This window comes from Schistocerca cancellata, chromosome 1 (genome assembly GCF_023864275.1).
Source record: "Schistocerca cancellata isolate TAMUIC-IGC-003103 chromosome 1, iqSchCanc2.1, whole genome shotgun sequence".
NCBI lineage: Eukaryota > Metazoa > Arthropoda > Insecta > Orthoptera > Acrididae > Schistocerca > Schistocerca cancellata.
This window is the reverse complement of record NC_064626.1, coordinates 1129528517-1129549740: the sequence shown is the minus strand read 5'-3', so window position 1 is coordinate 1129549740 and position 21224 is coordinate 1129528517. Positions and strand designations below refer to the sequence as shown.

The 21224-nt window shown below is 45.2% G+C and overlaps 1 protein-coding gene across 5 annotated transcripts in view; it reads right to left on the bottom strand.

Annotated features, from left to right (window-relative positions):
* LOC126092591 (PH and SEC7 domain-containing protein) overlaps positions 1–21224 on the bottom strand; it is an 836662-nt gene that overhangs the window by 428940 nt on the left and 386498 nt on the right. The gene's annotated exons all lie outside the window — the stretch shown is intronic.

Below are 21224 nucleotides of genomic sequence, written 5' to 3'. Positions count from 1 at the left end.
GGCGCCGTTTGTATTTGTGGCGGGTGGAAGGAAATGAGGAAGAGCAAATGAAAAGGGCAAGAAGGAGAGCGAAGTAGAAGTAGGAAGGGGAAGGGGAAGGAGAAGGAGAAGAAGAAAAGAAGAAGAAGAAGAAGGGATAGTAGGTCATTAAAATGGGAAGGGGTGGCAGAGACTTATGAAATATCGTAAAAAGATTTTCAGATCATATTTATTTTAATAAACCTATAGCGCCCAATAAAATAAAACTTTTATTCTCTTTATGAACTATAAATCATTTGGCGATTTCCGTGACGTGATTTTGTCATTTCAGGTGATTTATAAAACATAAGAAACGAGTTTGATGTAACGATAAGCTGCATGCACGCAACACACAAACAGTGTTGTTGGTACACTATGTGATCAAAAGTATTACGTTTTTCATCTTAGGTGCATTGTCCTGCTACCTACTGCCAGGTATACCATATCAGCGACCTCAGTAGTCATTATACATCGTGAGAGAGCAGAATGGGGTGCTCCGCGGAACTCACGGACTTCCAACGTGGTCGGGTGACTGGGTGTCATACGTCTGTACGCGAGATTTCCACACTCCTAAACATCCCTACGTCCATTCTTTCCGATGTGATAGTGAAGTGGAAATGTGAAGGGACACGTACAGCACAAAAGCGTACAGGTCGACCTCGTCTATTGACTGACAGAGTCCGCCGACAGTTAAAGAGGGTCGTGATGTGTAGTAGGTAGACATCTATCCAGACCATCACACAGGAATTCCAAACTTCATCAGGATCCACTGCAAGTGCTATGACAGTTAGGCGGGAGGTGAGCAAACTTTGATTTCTTGGTCGAGCGGCTGCTCATAAGCCACACATCGCGCCAGTAAATGCCACACGACACCTCGCTTGGTGCAAGGAGCGTGAACATTGGACGATTGAACAGTGGAAAAACGTTGTGTGGAGTGACGAATCACGGTACACAATGCGGCGATCCGATGACAGGGTGTGGGTATGGCGAATGCCCGGTGAACGTCATCTGCCAGCGCGTGTAGTATCAACAGCAAAATTCGGAGGCGGTGGTGTTATGGTGTGGTCATGTTTTTCATGGAGGGGGCTTGCACCCCTTGTTGTTTTGGGTGCCACTATCACAGCACAGGCCTACATTGATGTTTTAAGCAACTTCTTGCTTCCCACTGTTGAAGATCAATTCGGGGATAGCGATTGCATCTTTCAACACGCTCGAGCAGCCGGCCGGGATGACCGAGCGTTTCTAGGCGCTACAGACTGGAACCGCGCGACCGCTACGGTCGCAGGTTCGAATCTTGCCTCGGGCATGGATGTGTGTGATGTCCTTAGGTTAGTTAGGTTTAAGTAGTTTTAAGTTCTAGGGGACTGATGAACTCAGAAGTTAAGTCCCATAGTGCTCAGAGCCATTTGAATGATCGAGCGAATGTTTATGATGCACGGCCTGTGGCGGAGTGGTTGCAGGATAATAACATTCCGGTAATGGATTGACCTGACCTGACCTGAATCCTACAGAGCACCTGTGGGATGTTTTGAACGCAGACTTCGTGCCAGGCCTCAAGGACCGACATCAGTACCTCTCCTCAGTGCAGCATTCCGTGAAGAATGGGCTGCCACTCCCCAAGAAACCTTCCAGCACCTGATTGAATGTATGCCCGCGAGGGTGCAAGCTGTCTTCCATGCTAAGGGTGGGCCAACACCATATTGAATTCCAGCATTACCGATGGAGGGTGCCACGAACTTTCAAGTCATTTTCAGCCAGGTGTCCGGAAAGTTTTGATCACATAGTGTATCTATTTACTCCCGCCACAGAGCTACTACTTCCGCGATCCAGGCCATAGTGAGCTTCAAGTATTTCCCATGCCACAGGCACCCGCTAGCTACATCCCTAGTGGCCGCAATGTTCTGGCCGGCCAGCGTTTATTTTCAGCTTAAAACAAAGTCCGTACTTTTAGCGGTGGCGATTTTCAAACCGCACATGTCAAGTACATATATGCAAGAGAAGCGGCGAAAATGTAGAAATACTGAAACAAATGCCTTAGAGAAATGGATGTGAACAACAATATCCGCGCTACAGAAACTATGTTTAACAGATATGGTTGGTGGACCATTACAAACGGAATGACAAAATTTTATAACCTTTTTTTTACGTATACGAATGATTTTCAAAACGCACAATGATATTCGAAAGGATGTACACCTAGCTAGTGTATTGCCAGCATTATTTGGGTTTCTCGCTGAAGTCACGACGAGATAACAAAAATTAGGTAACTGTATTCATATTTCGACGAAAATGTGCAAAGCAAATAAAGTTGTTCGCAGGGGGCAGACAGAACACGCCCTAAACACAAATGAAAAGGCGAATGCAACATGTGTTACAATCCATGAAGTCACAAGACACCAGTGGCCATTGAGAGAACAACCTGTCTGGAATCTTCCAGCCGCGGTGAGTGCCGTGTCACGTATTGCGCGGCACCTCCCACTGGAGGTTCGAGTCCTCCTTCGGGCATGGCTTTGTGTGTGTTGTTCTTAGTTAGTTTAAGTAGTGTGTAAGTCTAGGGATCGATGACTTCAGCAGTTTGGTCCCTTAAGAATTCACACACATGTGGGACCTACCAACCGTTTTATGACAACACTGCACTTGTAGAGTGCTAACCAAGTTTCCGGCGCACAGGTTTAATCAACTAGGAAGTTTCAAATCAGCATACCATCGGTTGTGGAGGGAAGTATAATTTTGAAACAATAGCTAGGCCTATGCTGCGGCCAAGCCACTTCTCCGCAATACTTTTTCTCCCGAGATCGCCCTTCCTGGAACTGTGAGAATTTCTGCGAGGCTAGAAAAGTAGGAGAGTGGTACTGACGGACGTGAGGCTGTGAGAGCGAGTCGTAAGTCTAGCCTTGACGGCACAGTACTCAACAGCACTGCCCGCCTAAAGCAAATCCACGCCTTCTACACAGTTCTACCCGCCACCAAGTTCCAAAACAACTGAATGGTACTCGTAATTATTGCAGTAACTTTATACAAGTAGCAGTCAAAGGAAAACGAAAACGATGGAAAAAAGTAAGTAAACTGTTCATATATGCCAAGTAATCGCCAAAACTGTTAACACATTTATCCTACTGTGAGATAAGATGGTCAGTGCCTTCATGGAAAAATGTAAGCGCTTCGCTACCCGTCCGAAGCAAATCGAAGGCCACGTATGTCTTTCGTCATGTCTCCAAAAATAAGGAGTGTAAGGGGTTCTCGGCGACACTTCCGCAGCGTATTCGAAACAACAAGCACACAAGCTCCGGGAAAGCCATGATTACCTGCTCCTTGACTGCGAGGACTCGCTTCTCATTTACTTTCAGGAATATGTTGGCAAAATTAACACACAGCGATATGTTGATACCTCAGAAAAACTGAAGTGCGCCATTAAAGTCCAATCGCCCAGGAATTCTGACGAAAGGCATGGTACATCGTCGTCGACGGGACGTCAAAACGTACTCTTCCTTCTTTTTAATCACATATTACTTCTAACAATTCGCCATACTGTTCTTTCCATTAATGAACAAGTCATCTAAAGTTGAAGCATAAAGAGAACAAAACCTCAAAATTTGTATACAACAAAAAGTAAAACACTGTAAAAAACTAAACTAACAGGAACCAAAGCCGGAAATCCACGTTTTAACAGGTGTATATTGATAAGGGAATATACTGATGACGGGGAAAAATATAAATACCCACAATTATCTTCGGATATTGTAAAGAAATATTTTATTTCGCAAACTGCTCACTGCGGGCCTATGGGGTATCGTCTCAGTTGTGCGACTGGATTCGTGATTTCCTGTCAGGAAGGTCGCAGTTCGTAGTAATAGACGGCAAATCATCGAGTAAAACTGAAGTGATATCAGGTGTTCCCCAGGGAAGCGTCCTGGGACCTCTGCTGTTCCTGATCTATATAAATGACCTGGGTGACAATCTGAGCAGTTCTCTTAGGTTGTTCGCAGATGATGCTGTAATTTACCGTCTAGTAAGGTCATCCGAAGACCAGTATCAGTTGCAAAGCGATTTAGTAAAGATTGCTGTATGGTGTGGCAGGTGGCAGTTGACGCTAAATAACGAAAAGTGTGAGGTGATCCACATGAGTTCCAAAAGAAATCCGTTGGAATTCGATTACTCGATAAATAGTACAATTCTCAAGGCTGTCAATTCAACTAAGTACCTGGGTGTTAAAATTACGAACAACTTCAGTTGGAAAGACCACATAGATAATATTGTGGGGAAGGCGAGCCAAATGTTGCGTTTCATTGGCAGGACACTTAGAAGATGCAACAAGTCCACTAAAGAGACACTACACTCGTTCGTCCTCTGTTAGAATATTGCTGCGAGGTGTGGGATCCTTACCAGGTGGGATTGACGGAGAACATCGAAAGGGTGCAAAAAAGGGCAGCTCGTTTTGTATTATTACGTAGTAGGGGAGAGAGTGTGGCAGATATGACACGCGAATTGGGATGGAAGTCATTACAGCAAAGACGTTTTTCGTCGCGGCGAGATCTATTTACGATATTTCAGTCATCAACTTTCTCTTCCGAATGCGAAAATATTTTGTTGAGCCCAACCTACATAGGTAGGAATGATCATCAAAATAAAATAAGAGAAATCAGAGCTCGAACAGAAAGGTTTAGGTGTTCGTTTTTCCCGCGCGCTGTTCGGAAGTGGAATGGTAGAGAGATAGTATGATTGTGGTTCGACGAACCCTCTGCCAAGCACTTAAATGTGAATTGCAGAGTAGTCATGTAGATGTAGATGTAAATACTCACTGATCAGCCAGAACATGATGACCACTGACCAACTATCGATATAAACCCGTCCAGGCCATAGCAGCGTCACATGGTGAGGAATGACTGCTAATCAGACACACGCACGGTGCTTGTAGTATCTGTGGCCGTGCTGCCCGTGTGCAGAATGGGGAAGGCGCGCGATCTGAGTATGACCTAGGACAGCCTGTGATGGCCCAGGGACTCGGGACGAGCGTTTGGGGAACTGAACGTCTCGCCGAGACTGCTGTGGTGTCTTCCACACGTGGTGAAACTAAACTGAAACCACGTTCAGCCGATGTGGGGTTGGACGGTCACCCCTCCATTACCTATGTCGGACGTCGTAGGCTGGGGAGACTGGCAAAACAGGACAGGTGGCGAACTGTAGCGGAACTAACATCAGACTTTAATGTTGGGCAGAGTACAAATGTGACTCAACACACCGAAAACTCTAACGATAAGCCTCTGCAGCCGACAACCCATGCATGTGCCAATGATAACCCCCCCCCCCCCCCCCGCCACAAACAACTACGACTGAAATGGACACGTGACCATCGGCTATGGACGTTGGCGCAGTGGCAAAGCGTTGCATGCCCTGATGAATCGCAATAACCTCTTCATCATACCGATGGTAGGGCGCGAATCAATCATCTTCCATCCTTGGTGCCTGTGCTGCGGGACGGAGACAAGTTGGTGGCGGCTTCATTATGCTCTGGGCAACCGTAACGTGGGCATCCATAGGTCCAGTGCGGCTCGCGGAAGGCCCATGCCGGCCAAGGAGTATCATACACTGGTTGCAGACCACGTACACTCCTGCATAATGTGGTGTTTCCCGATGGCAGTCGTATTTTTCAGTAAGATAATGCGAGATGTCACAAGGCCAGGCGTGTGATGGAGTGGTTCGACGAACGCAGTGGAAAGCTCCAGTTGATGTGCTGCCCACCCAACTCGCCAGACCTGAAACCGGTCGAAAACATCTGGGATGTGATTGAACGGGGCGTCAGAGCTCATCGCCCCCCCCCCCCCCTCTCCCCGGAATTTATGGGAATTAGCTGACTGAAGTGTGCAGATTTGGTGTCAACTCCCTCTAACGACGCAGCAAGGCCTCACTGCTTCCATGCCGTGATGCGTCACCGTTGTTATCCGTGCCAAAGATGGACATACCGGCTATTACGTAAGTGGTCATAATGTTCTGAATGATCAGTGTACATGGGAATGCGAGCTTTATCGGAGGAATCTTTTCAGGCAGGCTAACAGTCAAGTAATAAGCATCGTTTTGAAGTAAGATTCACGAAATCTCCTAATTTAGTTTAACTGTTTATTATATGCAAACAACAATTGCCGTACACGAACACAATCTGCAGTTTTTATCAAAGTCAAACATTCTCATAATAAATGCCTTCAGAGACATAATGAGGAAATAAGCTCACGTCAAACTAGCTATTTCCATTATTCGCCATCACCAATTTCGGCTTTCGCTCTTATTTTCCGTCCTTTTGCGAGAATTCCAATGATTTTGTAACACTGGCGTGCAAACATTGGACGGAATGTCAGTCGCATGCATTAGTCAGAAACGGATAAGAATCTGTTGTCTTGAGATGAAATACTGCAGCGAGAGATTGTGCGGGTAGCCTACATATAAAGGCTATTCTGGAAGCTGGCAGTGTTTCCACAAGTTCGTGAAACCCAAGAACGCGACGCTCTAGTTTCGAATGTTCTCGGGAATCCGTGAAGGGTATTCGAATTGCGATTCGATAACAAGGCATCCTGGAATGGGGGAATGGGTCGTCTTGCTCGCGACCAGGAGAACTGTTGTCTGCTACGACAGTAAAATTTATCGGATGTACTTTCGACTCCGTTTGATTACTGCTGCCCCTTGCTACTGACATTCGGGTAACGACTTTCACACGGATTCGCTTGTAAAATAACACAGTACTTTGTACCGAAAGAAGCATTTTGAAAGAAAAAATGTAGTATCTTGGATACTGTGTATGTGGATAAATACTAAATGGCTCTGAGCACTATGGGACTTAGAACCTGCGACCGTAGCGGTCTCTCGGTTCCAGACTGTAGCGCCTAGAACCGCTCGGCCACTACGGCAGGCGGATAAATACAGTGCCATAGAATTGCACAACAAATTGTTCCACATCTGTTACTACAGATGCACTTGAAAATGGAAAGTATCTGAAACTAGTAAAGCAAAGTAAGTAATTTAAAACACAACCTGGTGGAATCACTTCATTTTTCAAATTTATTGAGGCTGCGAGGCCAACCCAGAAGAATGTAAAAAATTATTCTATTCATTTTCAAAGTTTATTTACGAGAACGCAAGACGACAAATTTTTTTTTTGAAAGCAAGCTCTGATGAAAAAATAATATTTATTTTCAGCATAATTTGAGTGTTACTTTCTCACCAGTTCTCAGACACCACGAGCCAATGTGCCATAATTCACGCAGCTCCAACAGTTAAAATACATTCGCTTACACCTAAACTACACAATTGTCTTTAGCTTGTCAAGTGGGAATAACTGCAGAAAAGTAGCAACAGTCAGTTGCATGTAACAGCATTCTTCAGAAAATCTGGTGACGAAAGTAAAGCGTAATTTCAATGCAAGAAATCAATTTTAAGAGCGAATGAAAAAGTTTTGAGATAGTAAAACATACCACTATGCCAGGATTCTCACTCACGGTAATTCGCTGCTGAAAGTGAAACTGGAATTTTAATTATTTAAGTCTTACTGTATGTTACCCCAATTCTTTAGGAGGAAAAAAAATTCCTTTTTAAATTGTTGTTGTTCGTGGTGGTGGCGGCGGCGGCCGTGGTCGTCGTCAGTTAGATAACTCGTTTGACGCAGCTCTCCACGCTAGTTCATCCTGTACAACAACTCTATCTGCCAGTGACTACAGCAACATGCATCCATTTAAACCTGTTTATTATTATCAAGCCCCGCTGAGATGGACCAGCACCGTTTCATTAGCTACGCGATCGATACATCAGCATTCTTCCGTAGCACCCAATTTAAAAACCTCACGTTTCACTTCCATATAAGGACCTTGCCGTTGGTGGGGAGGCTTGCGTGCCTCAGCGATACAGATGGCCGTACCGTAGGTGCAACCACAACGGAGGGGTATCTGTTGAGAGGCCAGACAAACATGTGGTTCCTGAAGAGGGGCAGCAGCCTTTTCAGCAGTTGCAGGGGCAACAGTCTGGATGATTGACTGATCTGGCCTTGTAACATTAACCAAAACGGCCTTGCTGTGCTGGTACTGCGAACGGCTGAAAGCAAGGGGAAACTACAGCCGTAATTTTTCCCGAGGACATGCAGCTCTACTGTATGATTAAATGATGATGGCGTCCTCTTGGGTAAAATATTCCGGAGGTAAAATAGTCCCCCATTCGGATCTCCGGGCGGGGACTACTCAGGAGGACGTCGTTATCAGGAGAAAGAAAACTGGCGTTCTACGGATCGGAGCGTGGAATGTCAGATCCCTTAATCGGGCAGGTAGGTTAGAAAATTTAAAAAGGGAAATGGATAGGTTAAAGCTAGATATTGTGGGAATTAGTGAAGTTCGGTGGCAGGAGGAACAAGACTTTTGGTCAGGAGATTACAGGGTTATAAATACAAAATCAAATGGGGGTAATGCAGGAGTAGGTTTAATAATGAATAAAAAAATAAGAGTGCGGGTTAGCTACTACAAACAGCATAGTGAACGTATTATTGTGGCCAAGATAGACACAAAGCCCATGCCTACTACAGTAGCACAAGTTTATATGCCAACTACCTCTGCAGATGATGAAGAAATAGATGAAATGTATGACGAGATAAAAGAAATTATTCAGGTAGTGAAGGGAGACGAAAATTTAATAGTCATGGGTGACTGGAATTCGTCAGTAGGAAAAGGGAGAGAAGGAAACATAGTAGGTGAATATGGATTGGGGGGAAGGAATGAAAGAGGAAGCCGCCTTGTAGAATTTTGCACAGAGCATAACTTAATCATAGCCAACACTTGGTTCAAGAATCATAAAAGAAGGTTGTATACCTGGAAGAATCGTGGAGATACTAGTAGGTATCAGATAGATTATATAATGGTAAGACAGAGATTTAGGAACCAGGTTTTAAATTGTAAGACATTTCCTGGGGCAGATGTGGATTCTGACCACAATCTATTGGTTATGAACTGCAGATTGAAACTGAAGAAACTGCAAAAAGGTGGGAATTTAAGGAGATGGGACCTGGATAAACTGAAAGAACCAGAGGTTGTACAGAGTTTCAGGGAGAGCATAAGGGAACAATTGACAGGAATGGGGGACAGAAATACAGTAGAAGAAGAATGGGTAGCTCTGAGGGATGAAGTAGTGAAGGCAGCAGACGATCAAGTAGGTAAAAAGACGAGGGCTAATAGAAATCCTTGGGTAACAGAAGAAATATTGAATTTAACTGATGAAAGGAGAAAATATAAAAATGCAGTAAATGAAGCAGGCAAAAAGGAATACAAACGTCTCAAAAATGATATCGACAGGAAGTGCAAAATGGCTAAGCAGGGATGGCTAGAGGACAAATGTAAGGATGTAGAGGCTTGTCTCACTAGGGGTAAGATAGATACTGCCTACAGGAAAATTAAAGAGACATTTGGAGAGAAGAGAACCACTTGTATGAATATCAAGAGCTCAGATGGCAACCCAGTTCTAAGCAAAGAAGGGAAGGCAGAAAAGGGAGAAGGAGTATATAGAGGGTTTATACAAGGGCGATGTACTTGAGGACAATATTATGGAAATGGAAGAGGATGTAGATGAAGACGAAATGGGAGATAAGATACTGCGTGAAGAGTTTGACAGAGCACTGAAAGACCTGAGTCGAAACAAGGCCCCGGGAGTAGACAACATTCCATTTGAACTACTGATGGCCTCGGGAGAGCCAGTCATGACAAAACTCTACCATCTGGTGAGCACGATGTATGAGACAGGCGAAATACCCTCAGACTTCAAGAAGAAGATAATAATTCCAATCCCAAAGAAAGCAGGTGTTGACAGATGTGAAAATTACCGAACTATAAGTTTAATAAGTCACAGCTGCAAAATACTAACGCGAATTCTTTACAGACGAATGGAAAAACTGATAGAAGCCGACCTCGGGGAGGATCAGTTTGGATTCCGTAGAAATGTTGGAACACGTGAGGCAATACTGACCTTACGACTTATCTTGGAAGAAAGATTAAGAAAAGGCAAACCTACGTTTCTAGCATTTGTAGACTTAGAGAAAGCTTTTGACAATGTTGACTGGAATACTCTCTTTCAAATTCTGAAGGTGGCAGGGGTAAAATACAGGGAGCGAGAGGCTATTTACAATTTGTACAGAAACCAGATGGCAGTTATAAGAGTCGAGGGGCATGAAAGGGAAGCAGTGGTTGGGAAAGGAGTGAGACAGGGTTGTAGCCTCTCCCCGATGTTATTCAATCTGTATATTGAGCAAGCAGTAAAGGAAACAAAAGAAAAATTCGGAGTAGGTATTAAAATTCATGGAGAAGAAATAAAAACTTTGAGGTTCGCCGATGACATTGTAATTCTGTCAGAGACAGCAAAGGACTTGGAAGAGCAGTTGAACGGAATGGACAGTGTCTTGAAAGGAGGGTATAAAATGAACATCAACAAAAGCAAAACGAGGGTAATGGAATGTAGTCAAATTAAGTCGGGTGATGCTGAGGGAATTAGATTAGGAAATGAGACACTTAAAGTAGTAAAGGAGTTTTGCTATTTAGGGAGTAAAATAACCGATGATGGTCGAAGTAGAGAGGATATAAAATGTAGACTGGCAATGGCAAGGAAAGCGTTTCTCAAGAAGAGGAATTTGTTAACATCGAGTATAGATTTAAGTGTCAGGAAGTCGTTTCTGAAAGTATTTGTATGGAGTGTAGCCATGTATGGAAGTGAAACATGGACGATAACTAGTTTGGACAAGAAGAGAATAGAAGCTTTCGAAATGTGGTGCTACAGAAGAATGCTGAAGATAAGGTGGGTAGATCACATAACTAATGAGGAGGTATTGTGGATTGGGGAGAAGAGAAGTTTGTGGCACAACTTGACTAGAAGAAGGGATCGGTTGGTAGGACATGTTTTGAGGCATCAAGGGATCACAAATTTAGCACTGGAGGGCAGTGTGGAGGGTAAAAATCGTAGAGGGAAACCAAGAGATGAATACACTAAGCAGATTCAGAAGGATGTAGGTTGCAGTAGATACTGGGAGATGAAGAAGCTGGCACAGGATAGAGTAGCATGGAGAGCTGCATCAAACCAGTCTCAGGACTGAAGACCACAACAACAACAACAACAACATAAGGGTACACTGTGGAAAGACATACTCGTAACATATCCCAACTCATACTTACTTCAGACTGCATTTTTCCGGATTTATTTAAAAGAAACTGTCATCGGCATGAAACAACCGTCTCGAAACATGAAAGGTTTCACCCAGTTGTTGACATGAGAATGTCTAGTTTAATTTCATTACTCACGCGCTGCGTGAAACACAATCTCCCCTGGTGCGGTGCCTCGTACCTGCCCACCAGAAGCATTACGAGAAGTTCCTACTCAGGCGCCCAGCCCCAGGCCACCACAGTAAAGACAGGTAGGAAACTGTACCCTAGAGGCACCCAACGCTGCTAACCTCACCCCTGATGTTCTTGGATGTCCGTTCCATTCCTTTGGGTTAAGATTAACAGATTTCTGTATTCTGCCCTTTGTTAGTTGAGCTAGTCGTCTGCCAGGCCTTGTTGGGCTAAAAACTCTCCTCTTCATTCACTATTTGTCTGTCATTTGCCTTTCTTACGGTAAACGACACAGAAGAGCAAAGTCAGAACTGTCGTAATGCTGGCCCTACGAGCACCCCCTCACTTCAAATCTGACTGCGTCGAGACACGAGACGACGCATTCATAACGCAGTAGCGCGGACGAGGCATGCATCCATGTCTCCTACCGCCGCCGCCCATCCCGAGTAGCGAGTGTACTCGGCGTACAGAGCACGGAGCATGTCTTGCTGACGCTACGTCCAAGACTTGCGCAGTTGCGGCCTACAGTTAGCAGCTTGGCTGCTACCAGGAAGAATCGCCAAACAAAAGGGCAGACTGAAGTTAAGCTAGTTGCCAGTAAAAACCACTTCGTATGCTCGAAATATGCCTACTAATTCTCTTAAAACATGAATGATACCATATGAAACGTGTATTTCGACCTTCGTAAAAATCCAAGAGACTAATTGGTTTGGAGCTAGCCCAAAGTGTTAAAATCCAAGTACACACAAGACTCCTTGAAAAGCTGGCGCCATTATGTAGTGCAGAGTGTTAGCTACTTCCTCTTTAAATTCAGTATATTTCGTGCTGCCGAGCTCTTTCTCTTCCAGAGTAAACCCAACGTCACTTGGAACGGGTAACATATGCCCCTTGTTAATCACTGAAATTCATGACACAAAAGATTCGAGGGACGTGCTGTGGCAGTGAAGACTTTCTCGACAGTTCAATGAGCAGGCCATAACTTTCTGAGAGTCCCGAAACGCATAGGACTATACAAAAATTTTAAAAATCACGAAAATCAATTTCCATACCTTAAACAAACTCTTAGCAAATAATTGTTACAGATGTTGTCAAAAACTTGGCAACAGGTAAGGTGATCAACTTGGAGAGTGGACCAGTAAGTTTCAGCCAAGCAGTCTCCATAACATAACGATCTCCAGGCCATAAAGCCTCCACCTGAGCTCTTAGGCCACTGGCAAGAGCTGGTAGTGTCACATTATTCCAATACATATTCACAGTCTTTCATGCGGTTCCATCAATGATTACAAGCATTATGCCTTTATGGTTGCACACAAGGCTTAGAGTAGAGCGGAACCAGGACCTCGGATTTTCGTGGTTCTAAAAAGCGTAGTACGAGAGCAGAAACAATGACCCTGTTTTCTGCTTTCAGGTTCCTTTTACGCCATCATGTTAAAAACATAATGTTGCATCTGTGAATAACTATAATTATTATTATTTACTGGTCCGCTTATTTTTACTTTTTTTTCCCTAGCGATGCCCACGAGGAAGTTCAGTCGTTCAGCTTTATTGATCGTTGTTATGTCAATTGCAACGACTTGTTCTATCGGTTATTATACTATAGTTCCAGCACATTCTGATTTTTTCGTTTTCTACAACAGTGACAAACTTGTATCTATGGTATAGAGGAAAGCCTTTCGTTAATTGAGCCTGCTGTACTGACTTCCCGTAAATTACCTTGGGGACCCCGTCTTGCCTAATCAGATATTCTCTAGGGCCACCCTTTCGCATCAAGATGTAATGTGAGATACGGTGTTTTTCTCATACACACATTTTCTGCAGCCGCCATCTAATCCTTGTTCTTTCAGGAATGCTTCCGATAGTTCCCCGTTGCTTGACCTTGTATCACGGCAGTAAGTGCCTCAGTTTCTGCGTTATTACTATTATTATTGTGATGCTAGTAGTTACGTGTAATATAAGGAACGTACACAGAATGAACTCTCGCTCTGCAGTGTAGTGCACGCCTACTTGAAACTTCCTGGTAGCTTAAAACTACGTGCCAGACCGGTACTCGAACCCCGAACCTTTGCCTTTCGTGAACAAATGCTCTACTGACTGAGCTATCCAGTTTCGCAGTATAACCCGCCCTCACAGGTTTACTTCCGCCAGTACCCTCTCGTACATTCCAAACTTCGCAGAGAGTATGATTTCGAGAATGAATCTTTCACTCCGCAACGGAGTGCGCGCCGAATTGAAACTTCCTGGCAGAACAAAACTGTATGCCACACCAAAACTCGCTCACGGAACTTTGCCTGCAGACTGAAAGAGTAATTCTGGAAATCAACCCTTAGGCTATGGCTCAGTCACTTCTCCGCAATATCCTTCCTTCCATGAGTGCTCGTCCCGCAAGTTACGTAGGAGAACTTCTGTGAAGTTTGGATAGTAGGAGAGACGTTCTGGCGGAAACAGCGCTGCGACGGCGGATCATGCGTCCTGTCCAATCTGCAAATCTGCCCACAACTTTCAAATTATGAGTATTTTCTTAGATGACAGCTAACTCGCAGGATAATTACTTCTGCTATCGTTACCACGGATCCTCACAATACAAGGTCCTAATCCCAACGGGTATGTCCGCAATAACAACCTGGTGTTCATTTCAATGTTTTACCAGCTGAAAGCTGATTCCTCCCATTGGATAACCTCGCCTCTTTCCTGCGAATAACAAGACGCCACAAGCTAGTAGTTGCCCTTGAAGATTTCTAAAGACAGACGATGTTGCTTACATTACTCTGACAAAGGATCAGTTGCAACAGACCTCCCACATGACGCAATTCCGCTGCGCTTGGCAAGGTCTGGGTGTCATGGATGGAGATGTGTAAGTTTAAGGAAAATGATTGCTTCTAACAAGGACTGATTTACGAGAGACGGCGAGACCCAAGAAGAAGAACAAGACACATGACTGCAGCAGCGTGTCGTAGCTTTATTGCGTATGACAGGAAGGACAAGCGACGTGTGTGGGAGAGATAGCGAAAGTCGCTGAATCTCCTAACTGGGCTTTCACCCCATTCGCACGAGTGGAAATATTCCTTTCACGAACAAAGTGTTTCCTCATAAGTAATCTTGGTGGGACACGGTCCATGGACACGTTAGAGCTGCATCCAATCGACAACTACATAGTGAAAGACTGAGCACAAGCTCGGACTGAATAAGGATGAGGTAGGATTCGTCGCGTCTTTGTTACGTATAAGGAACAATTCCGGCATTCACAACAAAAAAGTGAGGTAAATCTCGGAAAATGTAAATCAGTGTTGTAACCTTTGATCACTTCGCTCGGCTTCATGGTGACGTACGTCTCAGCTGTAGAGCGTACACAGCTCACATGCAATTAGTTAAACTGAAGAGGCAACGAGCACTGATCACGCGTTACGTCGAGGAATGTATTTCAGCTTCCGAAGTCGAACTGAAAGCTACATACTAAGGGAAATGACAATTAACATTATTCAGTTTTGTAAAATAGTTTTAGACCAATATTACGAAGATTTAAAAGTAGTTTATTCACAGATTTATAGGCCGTAAAGTAAGCTAATCGGAACAAATATTAGTCACACTCCAAAAGACATCAAGCTAATACCGTGCAACACAGCCTCCTGACTTGAAAATGCCATCAGTTACTAGAGGAAATTCATCCCCGTTGAAGTCCTTATTGATGATCAGGAGCCGTACATCTCCAAAGAGCGGATGCTGACTACTAAGTATCACCCGCTGTTCTACAAATACAACTTTGTGATTTAGCGGGCCAGAGGAGGTGCGATATGGCGCCTAAGAGTGTGCGTCACTCTAAGAACGTACGCGTACGTCTGTCGTAAAGCTGCAAGACTTGTACTCGTCATGAAGATGTAGAAAGAAGAGCAAAAGTACGTCACCGAGAATGGTTTATGTTTACAGCGACTTTAAAGATAGGGTCCTAGCCATGGTGCAAAAAACACCCAAAACCTCACGGAACTAGTCCAGCCGGCACTATATCCTGGCCCATTGGACACTGCACGCCTTATATTACTCGGGGGAGGGGGGAGGGGAATATCCCAACACGCCAGGCCATACTGCAGGCCTCCACTCAATTACCCTCCACTTACTGTATTGTTTGAACCGTTGAAGACATGCATGTGTATCTGCCGCTGTGAGTAACGGCCTTATTCGCGGCATCCAACTCCATCACATACTGATAGCTTCGCTCAGAAACGGCTTCAGATGGAACTGCATTCACTGAAAACAAAAAATTTGGAAACTTGTGGTAAGATTTTACGGGCCCAAACTGCTCAGGTCATCGGTCCCTATGCTTAACCACTACTTAATCTAACTTTAACTTACGCTAAGGACAACGTACACTCCTATGCCTCCGACGGCGGGGGGACCCACGCGAACCGTAAAACACGCCCCAGACCGTGCGGCTACCCCGCGCTGCTGACTGACAATTGTTGTCGGGTCAGAAGCCGATTGTCACTGACAAAAAGTGGCACTCGTGTCCCGTTCCTGTCAGGAAGTTTTTAACATCCCCTTTTTACGCCGTGTTATTTGGCTGCAGGTGGAACACCATTCGTCGTGCCGGCCGGAGTGGCCGAGCGGTTCTAGGTGCTACAGTCTGGAGCCGCGCGACCGCTACGGTCGCAGGTTTGAATCCTGCCTTGGGCATGGATGTGTGTGATGTCCTTAGGTTAGTTAGGTTTAATCACTTCTAGGGGACTGATGACTTCAGAAGTTAAGTCCCATAGTGCTCGGAGCCATTTTTGAACCATTCGTCGTAGGCACACTGGGGAGCCCGCGTTGATACACTAACAAACTGAACAACTTGATTCGCGTCGTGGTCACGGGCACGTCCTTTCTGCCCTTCTGACATGTCTCCACGTTCATCCATCTTACAGTGCTGTTTAGAAATAACCCACTGCCACATACACTGAGGTGACAAAAGCCATGGGATACCTACTAACATCATGTCAGACCACCTTTTGTCCGGAGTAGTGCAGAAACTCTACGTGTCACAGGCACAACAAGTCGTTGGAAGTCCCCTGCAGAAATATTGAGCCATGCTGCCTCTATAGCCGTCCATAATTGCGGAAGCGTTGTCGGTGCACGATTTTGTCCACGAACTGACCTCTCGATTATATCCCATACATGTTCGATGAGATTTATCTCGGGCAATATGGGTGACCACATCACTCGCTAGAACTGTCCATAATGATCTTCAAACCAATCGAGAGTAATTGTCGCCCGGTGACACGGCACACTGTCATTCATAAAAATTCCATCGTCGTTTGGGAGCGTGAAGTCCACGAATAGCTGCAAATGGTCTCCAAGTAGTAGAAAATAATCATTTCCAGTCAATGGGCGGTTCCGTCGGACAAGAGGATCCACTAAATTCCACGTTAACACAGCCCACACCATTATGGAGCCACCACCAGCTTGACAACTTGAGGCCACGGCTTCGTGAGGTCTGCGCCATACTTGAACCCTATCATCAGCTCTTACCAACTGGAATCGGGACTCATCTGACAAGGTCACGGTTTCTCAGTCGTCTACGGTCCAACCGTTATGGTCACGAGCCAAGGAGAGGCGCTGCAGCCGATGTGGACTGTTACCAAAGGCACTCCCACCGGTCGTCTACCAGCGTAGCCCATTAACTCAAATTTCGCCGCACTGTCCTGACGGACACTCTTGTCGTACGTCACCACGTTGATTTCTGCGGTTATTTCACGCAGTGTTGCTTGTCTGTTAGCACTGACATCCTTACGCAAATGCGCTGCTCTCGGTCGTTAAGTGAAGGCCATCGGCCACAGCATTGCCCGTGGTGAGAGGTAATGTTCGAAGTGTGGTATTCTCGGCACACTTTCGACACTGTGGACTTCGGAATACTGAATTTCCTAACGATTCCCCAAATGCAAAGTCCCATGCATCTAGGTCCAACTACCAATCTGCGCTCAAAGAGTGACAATTCCTGTCGTGCGGCCACAATCCCGTCGAAAACCTTTTCACATGACTCACCTAAGTACACATGGCAGCCCTTTTATACCTCGTGTACGCGATACGACCGCCGTCTGTATATTTGATTATCCCTGTTCCATGATTTTTGCTACCTCAATGTACACATCACTTCACTGCCATCACTTAAGTCTGCGTTGGTACGTCATATGACCCAGTGTTGCGAGTTGTACGTCATTTGATGGAGTTCCAGTGTGACCTCGGAGCTCTTAAGAGAATGACTAATATTTTCTTCCACTTACTATAGCCTTTGGAATTGGTCTAGACGATAGACGAAAACAAAAATGTATTTTGGATACGGGAAAATTTCCAATCCAGTTTTTCAAAGGAACTAATTTCACCCCAATGAACAGTTGTGTGGAAATACGGCTGTCTGTCTAGGCATACAATGTTTACGATAAGTTGATGTTGACAAGTTATATGATACGTTACACGGTGACAGTTACGTCGCGTTGGTCGCTCTCTATCGCTGACACACACAACTTGCCCGTCGCGCCAGCCCAGTATTGCAATTCTCCGCGTGGCTGCGGCTGTCTGCCCGCCCTGCGCTTCCCCGGAGTTACGGCGCAGATCGGTCGCCCGCGCTCCGGGCTGTTTGCGTAACTTTCTGCGTCGAGAAAACTGTGGAACACTCCGCGGAAACTCGGAACGAGCTGCATCCAGAGGGAAAAGAGAAAGAAATACAACGAAAGAAACACCGTAAACTACACTTCTTCGATACTACTGGTCGTCAAATGAGAGCTGAAACCACGCAGTATTCGCCGACTCGGAACATGGCGTAACCGCGTGCTAGCGGAGCGTCGAATCAAACCTCTTATTGAGCAGCAAGCACTATTAACGGAATGGGGGCGGGGCTCACGAATTTACAAGCATAGCAGTCGCAATGGTATTATTAGTATGAGGTTAGAGTGCACGTTCGTTATCAACGTGTTAATTGCTGTTAACGTGACTTTCATGCGAGAGAGTACCTCTCGTACAGGAAAAATAGTTGGTCGTCATACAACCGGTTGGTTTTCACATCCGTGGGGAGGACGGCGGTTCAAATTCTCGTCTGGCTATCCAGATTTATGTTTCCCGTGAGTTCAGTAAATGGCTTACTGTTAATGAGAGGCTAGGTCCCTCTGAAAAGCAAAGCCGAATTTCTTCCCCATCCTTCCACAATCCCAGTCTGTGTTCCGTCTCTAGTAACTGCGTCGTCGAAGGGATGTTACACTCGAATCTTAATCCGTTCTTTTCTATTAAGGCATACTCAAATCCAAAATGTCCATGCCTGTCTAGTACGTGTTCCGCTAATGCCCGGTAATTGTGTTTGTACAGTATTTATTTACTTTCTTCAAGTCTAGGCTCTGGCTGCAGAAAATGGAGACGTGAATTGTTTCCCGCCCTGCACAACACTTATGACGTGACAGCAGGAAATCGTAAGCCAAATACACATTACATCCGTGTGAAGACCTGAAAGTGAAAGATTCAAATGGTCCAAATGGCTCTGAGAACTATGGGACTTAACTTCTGAGGTCATCAGTCCCCTAGAACTTAGAACTACTTAAATCTAACTAACCTAAGGACATCACACACATCCATGCTCGAGGCGGGATTCGAACCTGCGACCGCAGCAGTCGCGCGGTTCCGGACTGAAGTGCCTAGAACCACTCGGCCACCGCGGCCGGCTGAAAGTGAAAGACAGTTATTGGTTTCGACCTTAGCATTCTAGATTCTTCTATTTGTAAAGCCTTATCTGTCAGTAGACTGGCGTGAGATAGTACATCGGTTGACAGCTACCAGTTCTTGTCATTTAACATCACTAGTAGAAGCTGGTGTTAACAGACGTATCTTTATCTGCTTTCTCCTCGAGTCATATACATCTACATCTCCGCGAGCTACCGCACGGTGTGTGACGCAGAGTACACTGTACACCAGTATCATGATCTATTCTTCCGACTCCGTAGGTGGATGTCGCAGTGTATATACCTCCCGCACCAGCGAAAGGGCCGGTCCTTTCATCACGATATTTTCTGGGTACGGTGGTATCTCGGAGCGACTGTATCGCAGCTGCTGTTTTTATTTTGTATCCGATGAAGGTAAGATAGCTGTCTTTCGTTTTCTAAACGCCCTACAAGTAGGACGCGTTATTTTATTATTTTAAGAAGCTGTTAACCATATTCTGAACTAGAGATTAGAGAATAAGTAAATGAATTCAATAATTCAGACTTTACAATACGCGGATTCAGGCTTTTCCAGGATACAAAGATTATAAAATTTTCCTCACTTTTCTACTGCACAGTTTTATTAAAAATCAATAAAATACGAACATTTACGTTACCCAACAAATGAATTTCAAGAATTATGGTCACACACAACAACATTTACATTTGCAAGGAGGGAACACAGTGACAGGTGCATTTCGTGTAACAGAACTATTCACTGGATACTTCAATTCTGAAGCTAGGTCTCAACCTTGGTAACGCAACACGAAGATGCAAAGAAAAGTAACTTTGCAAATCACTGTAATGAATAATAAGTTTCAAAAAAGTTTGTACTCATTTGGACTGCACAGATCACACAACACGATATACTCTTGCACTAACTCAATAATCTGTTCGGCATTCATATTTTAGATGATAAACGAAATAACAAATTACAAAACGAAAAATCAGTTAAGAGCGCCGCTTCAAGAACTGACGCTGCTGTTACGGTACTGTTGGCGCCGGCACGGTCACGCGCCGCCTGAGCGCGAACACTTTCCAGCCACATTGAAACAAGAATACGTCGGAAGAAGCACAGACCGGTCACGGCACGGGTTTGTGGCAGCCGACAATTATGATTGTCCTTTACACCCCCAACAATTTCATTCAGGATTTTTGTTAGACAACCGGTACCTTTTGAGGCTCGAGAGTCGTGTTTCTGTGGCGACGGGCGCCGAGCGGACGCGTGAATGGGGCAGGATGGGACAATCACGAGAGATTCCCCCCTCACTGCGACCCTCTGCTAAGCCAGCAAGCAGCGGTACCGCGCTCTCCCTCACACTACACAAGCCCACACAATTTTCTGCGTTGGTGCGCCTTATTAAAAAAAATATAAATTCGACTATTTTTTCAACTACACCAACGCACTCAAGTTAACCCATCCTGCATGACCCACAGTTGGTCTGGCTAATCACTTTAAGAAGGTTGGCAACAACGCGTTGCGGTCTATTCCTCTCTGGGTGCAGCGTCGAGCATAGACTGGAGTATCAGAGCGGCTGTGGTGAACCTAAGCGCCGTCTAGTTGGCACCACCGCTCCCAACTTGTCAGCCCGCCACTTCCTGGCGAAACTGAACTCACAGCGCGGTCTCTGCTAGCGACAGTGTCCCCACGTGTCAGTTTTCACACTCCGGGTTCACCCCGGAGACAGACGCCCACCCCGCACAATTCAGGACCACATGTTTCGTGACCTGCTCTGTAGGGCAGCCACCTCCCACACTGTCGACTTTTGAATTTATTAGGCGCGTGCTGTTCCATCACTCCACGGTTGAAGTAAATGGACGAGGTACGAAAAATGACTGCCGTTCGCGACGCAAACCTTTATCTACGAGGTGCATTCAAGATCTAAGGCCTCCGATTTTTTTTCTCCAGACTGGAAAGAGATAGAAACATGCGCATTGTTTTAAAATGAGGCCGCGTTCATTGTCAATACGTCCCAGAGATGGCAGCACCGAACGGCAGATGGAATTTTACCGCCAGCGGCGAGAAAGAGAACTGTTTTAAATACTTAAAATGGCGACGTTTTCCTTACTTGAACAGCGTGCAATCATTCGTTTTCTGAATTTGCGTTGTGTGAAACCAATTGAAATTCATCGACAGTTGAAGGAGACATGTGGT